The following is a 14,970-nucleotide window of genomic DNA, read 5'->3' as shown; positions in this document are numbered from 1 at the left end:
ACTTTCATACTGTTCACAAAGTTAATAAACATAGTTCCCAATTTCCAGTCCTCTTGTTATTTTGTAGTAAATACAAACTCCCATGGATATTTAAATGGCAATATGATATCCAAGACAACATAGTCATCCGTCGCCATTGTGTTAAATGGTGGGATGCTTTCAAATTTGACAAGATTATTGGGTATGTTGAAGATGATTATCCCAAACAATCCTCAAACCAAGTTACTTCACAGACATAGGTCACTCCTCCAACACAGCAAGTCATTCAATAGAAGCAGCTTTCCCCTACTGGTTCTGCTGTTTCCACCAAGTCACGGAAACATGCCCCCAAGTCAGAAATCGAAGAACTTAAGAAAATGGCAGCCTCACTGACTGATCGCATCCAAAAGCTGTCTAAAGATGAAGAAGAAGCAGCTGATGCTTCCTCTGCTATTGAATCAAGTCACCCAGTAGTCAATTTGTATAATGATTCTGTGTTCCAAGATAGCCAGAATCCATACCAAGATCCATTTAATTGAAAATTGATATGGAAGAAAAAGTCACTATTTGGTCAAAGTTACTATTTGTTCAAAGTTACTATTTGCTACAGTAAAATTCAAGAATACTACGTAACCAGTCAAAGTCACTATTTCTACTGTAACTGTCGACAGAATCACTGTTTCTATAGTATCTTGACAAGATACTATTCATCCACAGTAAAAGTTACTATTCATCTACAGTAAAAGTTGTCAAAAGCAAAAGTCGCTTTTCAAAAAGCCAAGATTCGCACTGAAGCATCCTCCGAGCCCAGTTATAAAAGCAGTGCTCAGTCCTATTGCATAGCAAGCTTCATTCGAGAGATTTCAGGCTTCATAACATTTTCTCAGTTTCAAATTGTAATCTTCAGTTCAGTTTTATTTATCTTTTCTGAGTGTAATTCTATACCAGTATGCTGTATTTGTCAGACTACTATCAGTAATTTGTAAGTTACTTTCAGTCATTCTCAGTTGTATTAATATAAACTTGATTCCAGTTACATTTACTTTCGTTTATTATATCTTGGTCGGTTATACACCGCCTTATTTATTTTAATAGCTTTATTTGTTTTAAGTCGCCTTATTTATTTTAATAGCTTTATCTGTTTTAAGTTAATGTGTGCTTCCCCCTTTAAGTTAATATATATATATATATTATTTAAGATACTTAATATTAGTTATTCTTATTTAATCAGTATATCTGGATAGGTTGATTTTTAAATTAATATTATGCGTTTGATATGCATGGGATGTATATGTGTGATTTAGTTCATCGTTAAGTTTAAAATCGGTACATGATTAAATTGTAGGTATGGATGAGTTGCTAAAGGCTTAAATATAATGCCTAAGTATTGGTATGAATAAAATACATGCATAGGAGGCATGGTTGGGTTGCCAATATATAAATAAATATATTTAAGGAGGCATGATTGAGTTGCCAATATATAAACAAATATATTCATAATAGAATGGTTGAATTGCTAAAGCATAATTAAATTGCTATGTGTATTAGATGACTAAAATTCATCTATGCATACTGTATGTATAAGTTGGATTAGGATTAGATATTCTTAAATTAGAATAATCTAGTAGTGACATGTTAGTGTATTATTTTATATATATTAATAAAATAATATTGGCAGAGACATGGATGATTTGTCAAAGCCTAGGTATTGGTTATAAGGTTTAAATAATTAAATTCATTATTGGCTTTTGGATTAAATATAATTTTTTTGAATTATATTTTATTATTTAAATGATTAAATAATTATTTAAAATGGAGTTAAGGTTAAAGGGGTTTCTCTTTAAAAGAGAAGGAGTTTTGAATTGGTTTATGTATGATTATGTTTTAATCATGGTTTAATGATTTTGAAAATTAATGAAACTATTAAGGGATGTGAATGTTATACTGTATATAACTATTTATACATATGCGTATCATTGTTTATTAAATTTAAAATTTTATTAGGTTTGGTTTTGATCAGAGATGATCTACTTATTGGTTTTCAGAGGTCTGGTGAAGAGAACTTACTCGTAGGGTTTAACCCACGATTTTTTTTTTTCCAGGTTATTAGAGGTTCCAGTCTCGAGGTTGAGGATTTGCAGCTGGGAGACTGTCATTCATCTATTCATCTTGTGTACTTTTAAGTAGTATTGGATTATTGGATAATATTTTAAGGGGTCCTTGAGTTATGAGATTCCCGAGTTGTAATTGTTAGAGAATCATTAATTAATATTTATTTATTAATTTTCTTCAGCGGTTTATTTATTACTTATTATTCATTTTTGTATTCTGTGCTTGTTTAAATACTTTAATTGTTTTGATATTCCCCTAATTTTGTGCGTGGACTTGATCAACCCGTGTTTTGAAATTATGGGGTATAACAGTTGGTATTAGAGCACTCCAGGTTCAAGTGTCCCCATGGTGTCTTTCGTTGTGTGACTTCCGCGTTATGTACTCTTTTACTTAGAGCTTAAGTTTAGGATTCATTGTATTCTGTATTTGATCCGTTAGTGTGTCCTAAAGTTAAATCGTTTAGTTTTATCAGCAAATGGTCGGACACCAATTTGGAAGTTATTGGAGGATGCAAGAGTATAAGTGCCAGGATCGTATGCTAAATCTGTCTATAAGGAGACAATATTTATTGTGGAAACTAATTAAATGGCATAGACTACGACGGTCGATAGTTTACGTTCACACAGTAAACGTAAGTGCGAGATAGAGTACATAACTGAATTGTGAGAAGATATTACTTTCTACACTCAGTATTGTTCAGGGAGGATAAGAGTAGTTGTAGATATTCTCACACGTCAACACGATACAAAATGGTTAGTCTATTGAGAAGATATCTGGTTTAGGTATAGTAGGAAAGTTGGCACACCTGCAATTACTCACAAGAAAACTATGGGTCAACTTAGAAATAGGGAGTTTATTTTTGGAGAATTTTATTTTTACTTAGTGGAATCCGACAGGGTATGGGTTATAGGAATTGACTAATAGGTCTTCGTGATAACTTTTAAGGAACGTGATGATGACTAAGGAACTTAATTCTCAGTTCTCGATAATTCAGGAGGGCAGGAGAAAATCATGGAGTTAATGTAACCACTTCATATACTAAAGTGGATATAAGAGGGTACTTTCATGCAATAGAGTATGGGAGTACCGACGTTGTGATAAGATTTTTTTTTTATTTTCATATGGGTCATAAATGATAGTTTCACCAAGATTAGTGGAGAGCTTTAAATAAAGCTTTCGGCGTTGCCTATTGGTATGACTTTGCTTAAGGATTTGTATGGACAATCTTTTAAGATTTTTCATTCGTGTATCGTTGTTTAAAAGGAGTTGACTTATGAGTCCTAAATTAATTAAGGACATATTTATGGAACTTCCTCTTATTAGAGATCTTTTGTGCGCTGACAGAATGGACAGAATAGTTAGGTTATCATAAACTCGTATATTAGAGTTAGAAAATAAGAAGCGAGTTATTATCTCAGGCCTTTTTTGTGATTGGTCTAACGTGGTTTAGCAATAAAGAGGAGGTTATTAACTTATTATGTGGATTACTCATATTTTGTTTGATTAGGCAAAAATCTGTTGTCGGCGATGTTACTTATTTCGCGTCATGTGTGTAACGTGGTTTATTTGTTTCGCTGCAAGAGAAATGTAGCAAGGGGGATATGTCCTAGCGTATATAAGTTGGTGAGGTTAGGTTGTAAATAAATGCAACAAGTATGGATTAGCTTAGCATAGTCTTAATAAATTAAGAGATATGTCTACTAATTATGAGTAGGTGTGGATGGGTTATTTCCACACGGATAAAGGAAGAATGAAAATTTGGATTAAATAACCAGAGTTTCATATCATGGATTCGTGAATTCCGAGGACGGAATTCCTTTTGTTAGGGGGGAAGAATGTAATACCCCAATATTTTAAAGGTATTATTTATTGGGATTAATGATTTAATTTTTATTTAAAATAATTTGTTTGATTTATTTGGGATTAATCGCTTTGTTTTTTATTTTTAAATGATTTGTTTTAGTTAATTGAGTGTTATGATTTAAGTGTCTTGTTTGTATTAATTTATATTTCGTGATTATATATAATGATTGATTGTTTGTGTGCTTAATTATTGATTTAATTGTTGACGTGTTTAATTTTATTAGTATGATGTAAATTCTTGTTTGTTTATGTGTTTCATGTAATTAGTTATTTTAGTTTAAATGTTTATTTAATTATTTTATTTATTTAAATTAATTAGTTTGGGCTTAAGGGAAGTTGAACCAAAGGATGTGGTCTTGGGCTTGAATGAAACCTTATTGGGTTAATTAATAAAGGCCCCTGGTTATTTGATTATTTAAATGATTATTTTTGTATAATTATAAATATATATATTTAATTATATATAAATATAATTAATTAATAAGTGTTATGGAAGGATATATATATATAGATATATATTTATGGATATATATAGGATATATAATTAAATTAACCAATGGTTAATTATGGAAGGTATATATATATATATATATATATAGGTAATATAATATATGTTTTTATATATTATATTATTTAAAGATTATTAGTTTATTATTTTTTATTTAGTAGTTTTTGTAGGAATATGATTTGGATTCTAATATGTATAAATATACACATAAGACTTTAGGGTTAAAGAGTTTACACGTTAGAAAAATAAGAAAGATAGATAGAGAAGAGGAGAAGGCTGACAAAGAGTAGGCCGGATCGGAGGAAGAGGATGTCGGGATTGGAAGAGACAATCAAAGCTTGAAGCGTCGGTTTCGTTTCGAAACCTTCAGGCAAGTTCTTTTCTAACTGTTCTCTTAGAACCCATAAGTTTATCACCTTGAGTATCAATGTTAAAATTAAATTTATTTGTTTAAAAATCGTTGATAGATTGGATTAATTAAAAGCATAAATTATTATAATTGATCTTTTAGAATTTTGGATTTTTAACTGATATATTTTAGGTGTTATATATATATATATATATATATATATATATATATATATTAAAATGAATGTATAGGTGGATTTGTGATCCAAAAGGATTAATTATGGTTTTTATATTTTCTGGAATTTAATTGGAATTTTTTGGAATTTTTCTGGATTTTTAGAATTATTTTAGAGTGTGTTTTGTATTTTTTTCGGAATATTCTGGAATTTATTTTATAAATTTATTTTATTATATATTTTTATGCACGGTTACGTAACTATGTTAAGCATCAACTGGGGTGTGATCCGGTGTGGTTACGTGTATGGAAAGTTAGTACAACCACAGATCTAGGCCATACGATTAGTTTAATATAGTTAAAATAATCCGGTGTGGTAGAGACACATGGAGATTCAATGCACCACTAATCTAGGCCCTTGGAGCAATCTCATCAACAAAGAAGAGATCCGGTGCATCGCGGTGCATGGAGCTCTATGCGTGTGTGTATCTGGGCCGTTGACTTGGTCCAATCAACATACAAGTAATCTAGTGTGACGCAGCTCACCAAAGCCCAAAGTTCTAGCCAACCAGAAGCAGCCACATCATCAAGAAGGAGAAGCAGCTGTGTGGCAGCGCGTGAGAGCACCTGTCAGCATGAGGTGGCGCGTGGAAGCACGTGAGAAATGTTCAGGTGCATTAGGAGGCGCGTGGGGGCTCGTGGAGATGCGTACGATGTTCCAGAAAGTTCCTGTGGGGTCTAGTGATGTCCCAGAATTGTTTTTAAACACGTTAGTGTTAAAATCAACTCTTAAAGGATGTGTTATTGGTGTACAGAGACACATAGAGTATCACCATGGCATTTAGTATGCATAATTATCTAATAATTGGTGATGGGAGGAGGAATATATATAAATATATATGTGTACGTATGGATTTATTAATGTATGTTTTGTATGGAAGGAAACATATATATATATATACACACACACACACACACACACACACACACACACACACATATATATTCTTAAGGAAGGTGATATATATATATATATATATATATATATTAAATAATATATGCGTATATATGTATATATTATTTAAGATACTTAATATTAGTTATTCTTATTTAATCGGTATATCTGGATAGGTTGATTTTTAAATTAATATTATGCGTATGATATGCATGGGATGTCTATGTGTGATTTACTTCATCATTAAGTTTAAAATCGGTACATGGTTAAATTGTAGGCATGGATGAGTTGCCAAAGGCTTAAATATAATGCCTAAGTATTGGTATGAATAAAATACATACATAGGAGGCATGGTTGAGTTGCCAATATATAAATAAATATATTTATAATGGCATGGTTGATTTGCCAAAAGTATACATAAATATACTTAAGGAGGCATGGTTGAGTTGCCAATATATAAACAAATATATTCATAATGACATGGTTGAATTGGTAAAGCATAATTAAATTGCTATGTGTATTAGATGACTAAAATTCATCTATGGATAATGTATGTATAAGTTGGATTAGGATTAGATATTCTTAAATTAGAATAATCTAGTAGTGACTTGTTAGTGTATTATTTTATATATATTAATAAAATAAAATTGGTAGAGACATGGAAGATTTGTCAAAGCCTAGGTATTGGCTATATGGTTTAAATAATTAAATTCATTATTGGCTTTTGGATTAAATATAATTTTTCTTGAATTATATTTTATTATTTAAATGATTAAATAATTATTTAAAATGGAGTTAAGGTTAAAGGGGTTTCTCTTTAAAAGAGAAGGAGTTTTGAATTGGATTATGTATGATTATGTTTTAATCATGGTTTAATGGTTTTAAAAATTAATGAAACTATTAAGGGATGTGAAGGGTATACTGTATATAACTATTTATACATATGCGTATCATTGTTTATTAAACTTAAAACTTTATTAGGTTTGGTTTTGATTAGAGATGATCTACTTATTGGTTTTCAGAGGTCTGGTAGAGAAAACTTGCTCATAGGGTTTAACCCACGATTTTTTTTTCTAGGTTATTAGAGGTTCCAGTCTCGAGGTTGAGGATCCGCAACTGAGAGACTATCACTCATCTATTCATCTTGTGTACTTTTAAGTAGTATTGGATTATTGGATAATGTTTTAAGGGGTCCTTGAGTTATGGGATTCCCGAGTTGTAATTGTTGGAGAATCATTAATTAATATTTATTTACTAGTTTTCTTCAGCATTTATTTATTCCTTATTATTCATCTTTGTATTCTGTGCTTGTTTAAATACTTTAATTGTTTTGATATTCCCCTGATTTTGTGCGCGGACTTGATCAATCCGTGTTCCGAAATTATGCGGTATAACATGTAATTCACTGAATAAGTATATGGCTGATTATTGGTGGTTTGGGTTAGATGATTTGCATAAGATTCACTGGATTGCTTGGGACAAGTTAGTGGAGTCAAAAAAAAAAAAAAAAAATGGCGGTTTGGTGTTTAGGGATTTAGAGGCTTTTTAATTTAGCTTTGCTAGCTAAATTAGGTTGGCGATTGCAAGAGGAGAGACATGGTTTATTTTATGAGTTATTTAAAGGAAAATATTTCCCTTTTTTTGATTTAATGCATGCGGGGAAAGCTTATAACCAATCATGGGTGTGGAGTTGTATGCTTGCAAGAAGAAGTGTTTGAGACAAAGGGCTGCTGTGGAAGATTGGTAATGGCCGGTGTATAAATGTGTGGAAAGATAATTGGATTCCAAGTTCTGTCTCTTTCAAGCCCATTTCTTCGCCTCATTTGACCTCTTTTGTCTGGGCTTCGCAATTTTTGGAGCCTAATCCAATGAGATGGAATGAAGCTTTAGTTTATCAGTGCTTCTCGAAGGAGGATAGTGCCAAGATTTTGCAAATCCAGTTGAACCAGACAGATTAAGATGATAGACTGATTTAGGGTTTTTCGGTTGGTGGGATTTTTTCTGTTAAATCAGCTTACTATGCAGCTTTACAGTTGAAAAGGGGTTGCTTGGTCCCAGTGGTTAATCAGGAAGAAAGCAGTTCTGTAAGCGCTAGGTAGTTTTTTGGTCTCGAATTTGGAAAATGATGGTTAAGCCCAAAATTAAACATTTTATTTGGAGATGTTTTCATGATCGAGTTACCGTTTCAGATTAATTGATTAGGAAAGGTATATCCATGGATGGTTTTTGTAAAGTTTGTGGTTTGGAGATAGAGACTTTAAAACACCTACTGTGCGATTGTCAATCATCAAATTTAGTTTGGAAGGGTTCCCCACTACGACTTGATGTATCTTTAGTTGGGGATAGTACATGGGGAGAATGGTGGATGAACTTAATCCCTTCGTGGGACGGATTGAAAGACAATAATATTTTAATTAGAATTGCTGCAAACTTATGTTGGTATTTATGGAAGTCTCGCAATGATTCTGTGTTTGGTAGAGCTTGTTGGTCTGGCGAGAAGATCATTGAAGTTGTTGTTGGGCAGTTTTGGGAGTTTTATGGGGTTCATTCATAAAATACTCATGATTCCTATCAGTCTATTCCTATTTCCTCTCCTTTGCCAGTGCGTTGGTTGCCGCCGAATGTGGGACATTTAAAGGCTAACGTTGATGCAGCAGTTAACACCTTCTCTGATGAAGTTGCTGGTGGTTTGGTGATAAGAGACCACAAAGGGTTGATGATTTTTGCTGCTATATTCTACTCGAAGTTTTTATCTGATGCCAGAGTTGGGGAAGCATTTGTGTTGAGGCAGGCAATGCTCAAAGTAAGAGAGCGATTGTTGTCACATGTTATTTTTAGTCTGATGCTAAATAGGTGGTGGACATAGTTAATGGGACTCAGGTATGTCCAATAGCTTTGATGCAGTTGATTGAGGATGTCCTGATGTGGCTGAAGCATTCAAATGGGTTTGCTGTTAAATTTGTTCCCAGGGATGCCAACACTGCCGGCTATAATCTAGCAAAGTATGCTATGTCTAGGAAGGTTGATGCTGAATTTTTTGATTTTTTTCCTCGTGTTTTGATGGATGCTGTAGAGCAGCAGTGTATTTGACTTGCCTATTAATATATTTTCTTGCCTTGAAAAAAAAAAAAATGTTATATAAAGAATAATTAATATCAATTCATGTGCTGTCATTACCTTATACAATGTATTGGTGTGTGAAGTGCACTAGTGCAGTAGCCATGATTTCCATGTAACAAACAACACTGCAACATAAACCTATAGGGATCTCAACTTGGATAATCAGGTGTGAAATCATTAAACTATATTTTCACTATCAATTTATTTTAGTCCAAAAACTAACTTTTCTATTTGTGCGGTAGAGATGTATTTATTTATTTATTTTCAATTATAAACAGATTCCTTTTTAGTAAAAAATAGAACTTCTATAAATATATAGGAGATATCAACTTTAGACTGTTGTGAAAATTCCACATAATTATAAAAATATATAGAGTACAATATTCACACACAATGATTCAATGAAATGAACAACACCACCAATGTGAAAAACTAATAACTATTCTTTCATCAAACTAAATAGTACATCATTTGAATAATATGGATATAAAGATGAATAAAGATTTAACAATATAATAATTCTGCAATAGAAAATTAATATAATAATAGTAGAAATTATGAAATGAAAACAATATTAAAATAGGTAAGAAAGTGCTGGCCTGATTGTTGAGGCATGTGTAAACACATTGACCTAAAGTTGATAGTCCTCCCTTCATGCGGGAATTGGTGAAACTAGTCAGCTCCAAGATACAACCCAATCAGCTCGTAGTGGCGTCTCCTCCATGTGCACGACCACAAAAAGACTAGGTCCAAGTCTAGTTGCTTATAAACTCAATACGTAAAATTACTCTCAAGGAAATAGGCTCACAGCCTTATACACAAAAATATACATCTCCCTCTACAACACATCACTCTACCGTAGATCACTCTACTCAATTACCATACACATAAGAGATATATATAGAGAATAAATATGTAACGTCTAGGTAATATAATGGTAGAAATAATGATTGAAATCATATACAACCCCATAAATATAATTTAACTCATGTAATAATGATTAATTAATATATATATATATATATATTAATTAATCATTATTACATGAGTTAAATTATATTTATGGGGTTGTATATGATTTCAATCATTATTTCTACCATTATATTACCTAGACGTTACATATTTATTATATATATATATATAATATTTATAATTTATGTTTTTTATTAATTAATCATTATTACATGAGTTAAATTATATTTATGGGGTTGTATATGATTTCAATCATTATTTCTACCATTATATTACCTAGACGTTACATATTTATTATATATATATATATAATATTTATTATTTATGTTTTTTATTAAAATATCTATAACACCTAAGTCCACCGTGCTCAACAGAAGCAAGTATGGAGATTTGAGTTTAGAGAGAATTCAGGAAGAGTTGGCAATGGTTAAGGCGATAAAGAAGTCAATAAAGCTAAGTTGGAGGTGTTGTATAAAGAGACTCTTGGAATATAACCTGCAAGTGTCCAAAAAAGAAAGCAGAAAATGTTCTCAATGGGTCCAAGTTTGGGACAATTTCAAGCTGAAGATGTTTTGCAAATTTATGAACTTTAATTAGATTGATCTTGTTCCCTCTTTAAATGTTATGAACTTCGTGCCATATATGCTCTTTTGAATACGCATAAATACGAATGGCCAAACTCAAATTCGCATGAACACTTGGATTGAAACTACAACTTCAAAACAATACCACCATTTTTGGTAGGTTGCTAATGAAAAGGTCGGTGACTGAACTAGAAAATTATTTTATGGGGGTGGCCTTGAACTAAAATAAAATATAATATTTCAAACTAACAGTATAAATGGGCTTTACTAAAATTCAGTGGGGGCATTACTAGAATTTTAGCTAAATTCTAGCCTTCTAGGTATATTTAATATAAATAATAATAATAAAAATAAAAAAATCACCCATGTAGCTCCGTCTCCGTGCATGGGAATGGCTATTCTTCATTCTTGATTCTTTTTATTCTGCTAAATTTTCTAATAAGTTATTGTTTCTTTTTCTAGCTCTATTATTTTAATAGGTGGTCTATGAGATTATTTCTTTGGCGAGTAATACATTTTTGTTTTAAGTTAGATTATCAATGTGTATGGGGTGACTATATCCATCTTTTTTCTGTAATAATATATATCTAATTTCACTATTCATATGCAAATTGTAGTTTTTATTGGGAAAATTACTAGCATATCCAATATCTCTCGACAACAAAGCTCCAAATTTTTTTTAAGACTAGTAAGTCGTACTTATGAGTTTCTTTTCCATTTAAGTCCTACATCACTACATCTTAAATTATCACCCTTACTAAACAAAATTAAATTTTGTAATTATAAATATATTCAAGAATTGATATTTAATCTATTTTTATATATATATATATTTTGTATTATGAGTTTAAGTAATATGTAACATAATGTTAATTCAATTCAATTCAATTAAAAAAACTCGTGTAAAATACACAATTTTAGTACAAAATAATCAACTATTCTATATAAAAAAAATGTATTCTTTTTATTCTTTCATGTCTAATTTTATAAGGATAAATATGAAAGTTTGAGTCCAAATTATATATTTAATGTAGCAAGAGTATATATAAATTAGTAAGAGTATAAATGGAAACAAATATCAAAGTTGGACTCATTGATCCTGAATAATTTTTTTTTTTTAGGAGTTCCTTGTCATTCAATGAGAAAAGTAGGACTTGTTGATAATTTTTCCTATTTTGATTCCTTAAGCTCTGACGCCATTTGAGAGTCTCGAATCATTTTGGTAAAATTTTCGTAAATCTTAATAGGTATAGTTTTGTTCCCAATATCTATTCCTAAAAGGCTAAAAGCTTGGGAAAATGAACAAAACTTGTCTCAAGTAGAGTCTATATATATATATTTTTTGGTTGGGGATTTAAATATATTTATTTATAAGTCTACTCACGTAATATAGTTTAGGCATAACACGGATTTGAATTTTGAATTTAGACAAACCACGATAGAAAAGGTATAAATAAAATATTATAATAAAATAATAAGACTAGTAGTAAATTATATAAAATCATTCACACCTATTGGACCGTTAAAGAAGTTTTAAAAAGTTTTTTTTTGTAAAAATTTAACAATTTTTTCTCCTAAAATTTAAAGAAAACTGCACTCACATTATTGTTTCTAATAGAATTTAAACCGCTCAACCCCCAGTATCTTAACCTATCAGTTTGACCCAAATAAAAATGAATTAATTGTTTTAAAACTTATTTTAAAATATCAAAAAACTGTAAAAATTAAAGAGATTCCACCTTAAGTTAAATAAACAAGTATTGTTGTTAAAGGAGAAAAAATAAAAAAATAAAAAGTTTGTTTCTTGTTCAAAAGCATGCGTAACCAGTTACAAGGGATATATACCTGCCTTGCATCATGTCTTTTCTTCGCACAAGACCGCTCCCTTTTCTTGGTAAAGTAGGATTCCTACAATATTTAATGCAGTCTTACTCCTCGCTTTCAGTGTCAATGAGCTTATCACATTCGAAACATTCAAGTTTGTCCAGGATAATTGGCGTGTGGTACTATGTCACTATAATCCGAGTAATTAAGTTTTTCTCCACCAAGTGTCCCTTACAAAACAGAGAGGTACTTTTCTCACATTTCTCTATCTCTATGTTATTACTTTAACTTATACATCGATCTCTTCTTCACAACAATCATTTCCTTGCCCAAAAAAAGATTTGATTGACAAATAAACATATCTGTTAGATGACTAAGGGCATATATTTATGAATAATGCCACACGGGTAAAGGATTTTAATCGAAATCTTTAATTAAATACTATTTATTTGTTAGATTTAATAAAATACATATCTCATTTTTTAAAATTTTGCATATACGATAAATCTAACAATCTTCCGCTTAGCATTTAAGTTAAAGTTCTCAGCTTTAAAAGCATTTTCTTATATTTATATCTTGTACTTGTATGTTTTGAATAAGAACTGCTTTGCCTCGACATTTTTCCACCTCTTTACACATTATATACATGTTTATAGGCTTAATTGCACTTAACCCCCAAATCATCATTTTATGGCATGTAATATTATAAGCTATGTATTTTGCAGATAGTTCCTAAACTATCAAACAAAAAAAAGATTAATTTGCACCTTATCTCCTAGCCGTTAATTTTCTATTAAATAAAGAGGTAAAATGATGTAATTACTCATTTTTAGAACATATATGTTACAGTATTGAGTAGAAAATATGCCAAAATGGGCATTAAAAATTAAAATTACTTTACAAGTGGGTCAATTACAAATGTAACGACCCACTCCACGGGTCTGGGCCCGCATGATTTTGTTCTTGGGCTTTATCTCAAAAGGCCTCATACCAATTGGATTGTAGCTCGTCAGTGTGGTAGCTTGACAGTATCTCGCACCCGCCCATGGCACACCCGCCCACAGGGTCATCACAATCCACCCCCTTGGAGGCCCGATGTCCCCGTCGGCACACTTCTGGCTGGGTTAAGCTTTGATACCATTTGTAATGACCCACTCCACCACATGGTATGATATTGTCCGCTTTGGGCTTGAACCCGCACGGTTTTGCTCTTAAGCTTTACCCCAAAAGGCCTCAAGCCAATTGGAGTGACACACCTACATATAAGCACTTCACCTTTCTCTTACCCAGGCGATGTGGGATTGTGCACCCGTAATTCGCCAGTGTGGTAACCTAACAGTGTTTCGCACTTGCCCACTGCACACCCGCCTATAGGGTCATCATAACAAATTTCACTTACACCTCAAATTTTTGGTGGGATGGGAATATTTTGAGGTGTTAAATGACTATATTACCCTTTTAACATGCCATTGACTTGAAAAAAATGGTGTTTGAATATTTTTGTGACAAAACTATCGCAACATACATCACCACCCCGAAAACAAACCTTGATCGCTCTTGGCCCTCCTCGCTAATGGCAGACTCAGCATAAAGGGGAAGCTATAGGGGCGCAAATCCTCTGATGTGATTATCCCTGCAGTCCCCAGTTGTCCACTGATTTGAGGCCTTAGTTTGGCCACGTTTTACTTCAATTAATAGACACTAAGACTGTGTTTGACAATTATACCACCATTTATAAGTAACATTTCACCACCATTTATGAGTTTAAAAAGTAATATCAGATGAGTCTAAAAAGTAACATTACCATTTAAAAAGTAAAGGTTGTTGATCGCTAAATAGGGCTGCAACTCGGGCGGGTTGGAGACTTAATTCGGACTCAACCCATGTACAAAATCTTTTGCCCAAGCCCAGCCCGAGTCCACCTAAAGCCCAATCCTAGCCACCCAAGCCTAGCCCATAATTAACTTCTTTTGCCCAAGCCTGCCCATGAGCCCACGCCTCTGTATTCAGAATGTAAAAAATAAGAAATTTGTGCAGCTACAAGGACTCGAACAGCATTCCTCCAAAAAAAATCCCAAACACACTACCAACTAAGATATTATACACTTGTGAAATAACATAATTTTAAAATAAATATACCCTTTTCGGGCTCGGGCTGGGCTTCGGGCTTTATATAATATCAACCCAAGCTCAGCCCGAATTTAATTCGGGCTCAAAATATCTAGCCCAAACCCAGACCTAGAACAGAAAAACACTACCCAAGCCTTGAAAATTTCGGGCTGGGCTCGGGTAAATTCAAGCTGGCCCAGCCCGAGTTGCAGCCCTATCGCTAAATACCTCATAATCTCCTTCAAAATCCTCTTTAAATTAATACGTGACTATTTTTTTGGATATTCTATTTTTTATGATAAAATATAACTTAAAATATATATAAATAATATGTTGAATTGAGTTAGATTTATGTGTAACTATTAGTTTTTCAGCACTATGTGAATACTTTTTTTTTTTTATGGTGAAGGTGGTTAGTGTG

The 14,970-nt window shown here is 32.0% G+C and overlaps 1 protein-coding gene across 2 annotated transcripts in view; it reads left to right on the top strand.

The window, feature by feature from the left end:
* The first annotated feature begins 12,576 nt into the window (after positions 1-12,576).
* LOC132286545 (UPF0481 protein At3g47200-like) overlaps positions 12,577-14,970 on the top strand; it is a 28,311-nt gene continuing 25,917 nt past the window's right edge. For both annotated transcript variants that reach the window (XM_059788895.1, XM_059788894.1), the window contains exon 1: positions 12,577-12,686. The gene's annotated coding sequence lies outside the window, so the exon portion shown is untranslated. The remainder of the gene's footprint in view (positions 12,687-14,970) is intronic.

The sequence above is a fragment of the Cornus florida genome, unplaced genomic scaffold (assembly GCF_030987335.1).
Source record: "Cornus florida cultivar Cherokee Brave unplaced genomic scaffold, ASM3098733v1 CherokeeBrave_3.0.0_Hap2_Chr11, whole genome shotgun sequence".
In the NCBI taxonomy this organism is placed as follows: Eukaryota; Viridiplantae; Streptophyta; class Magnoliopsida; order Cornales; family Cornaceae; genus Cornus; species Cornus florida.
The sequence above is the reverse complement of the archived record's forward strand: the minus strand, read 5'-3'. Positions and strand labels throughout refer to the sequence as shown.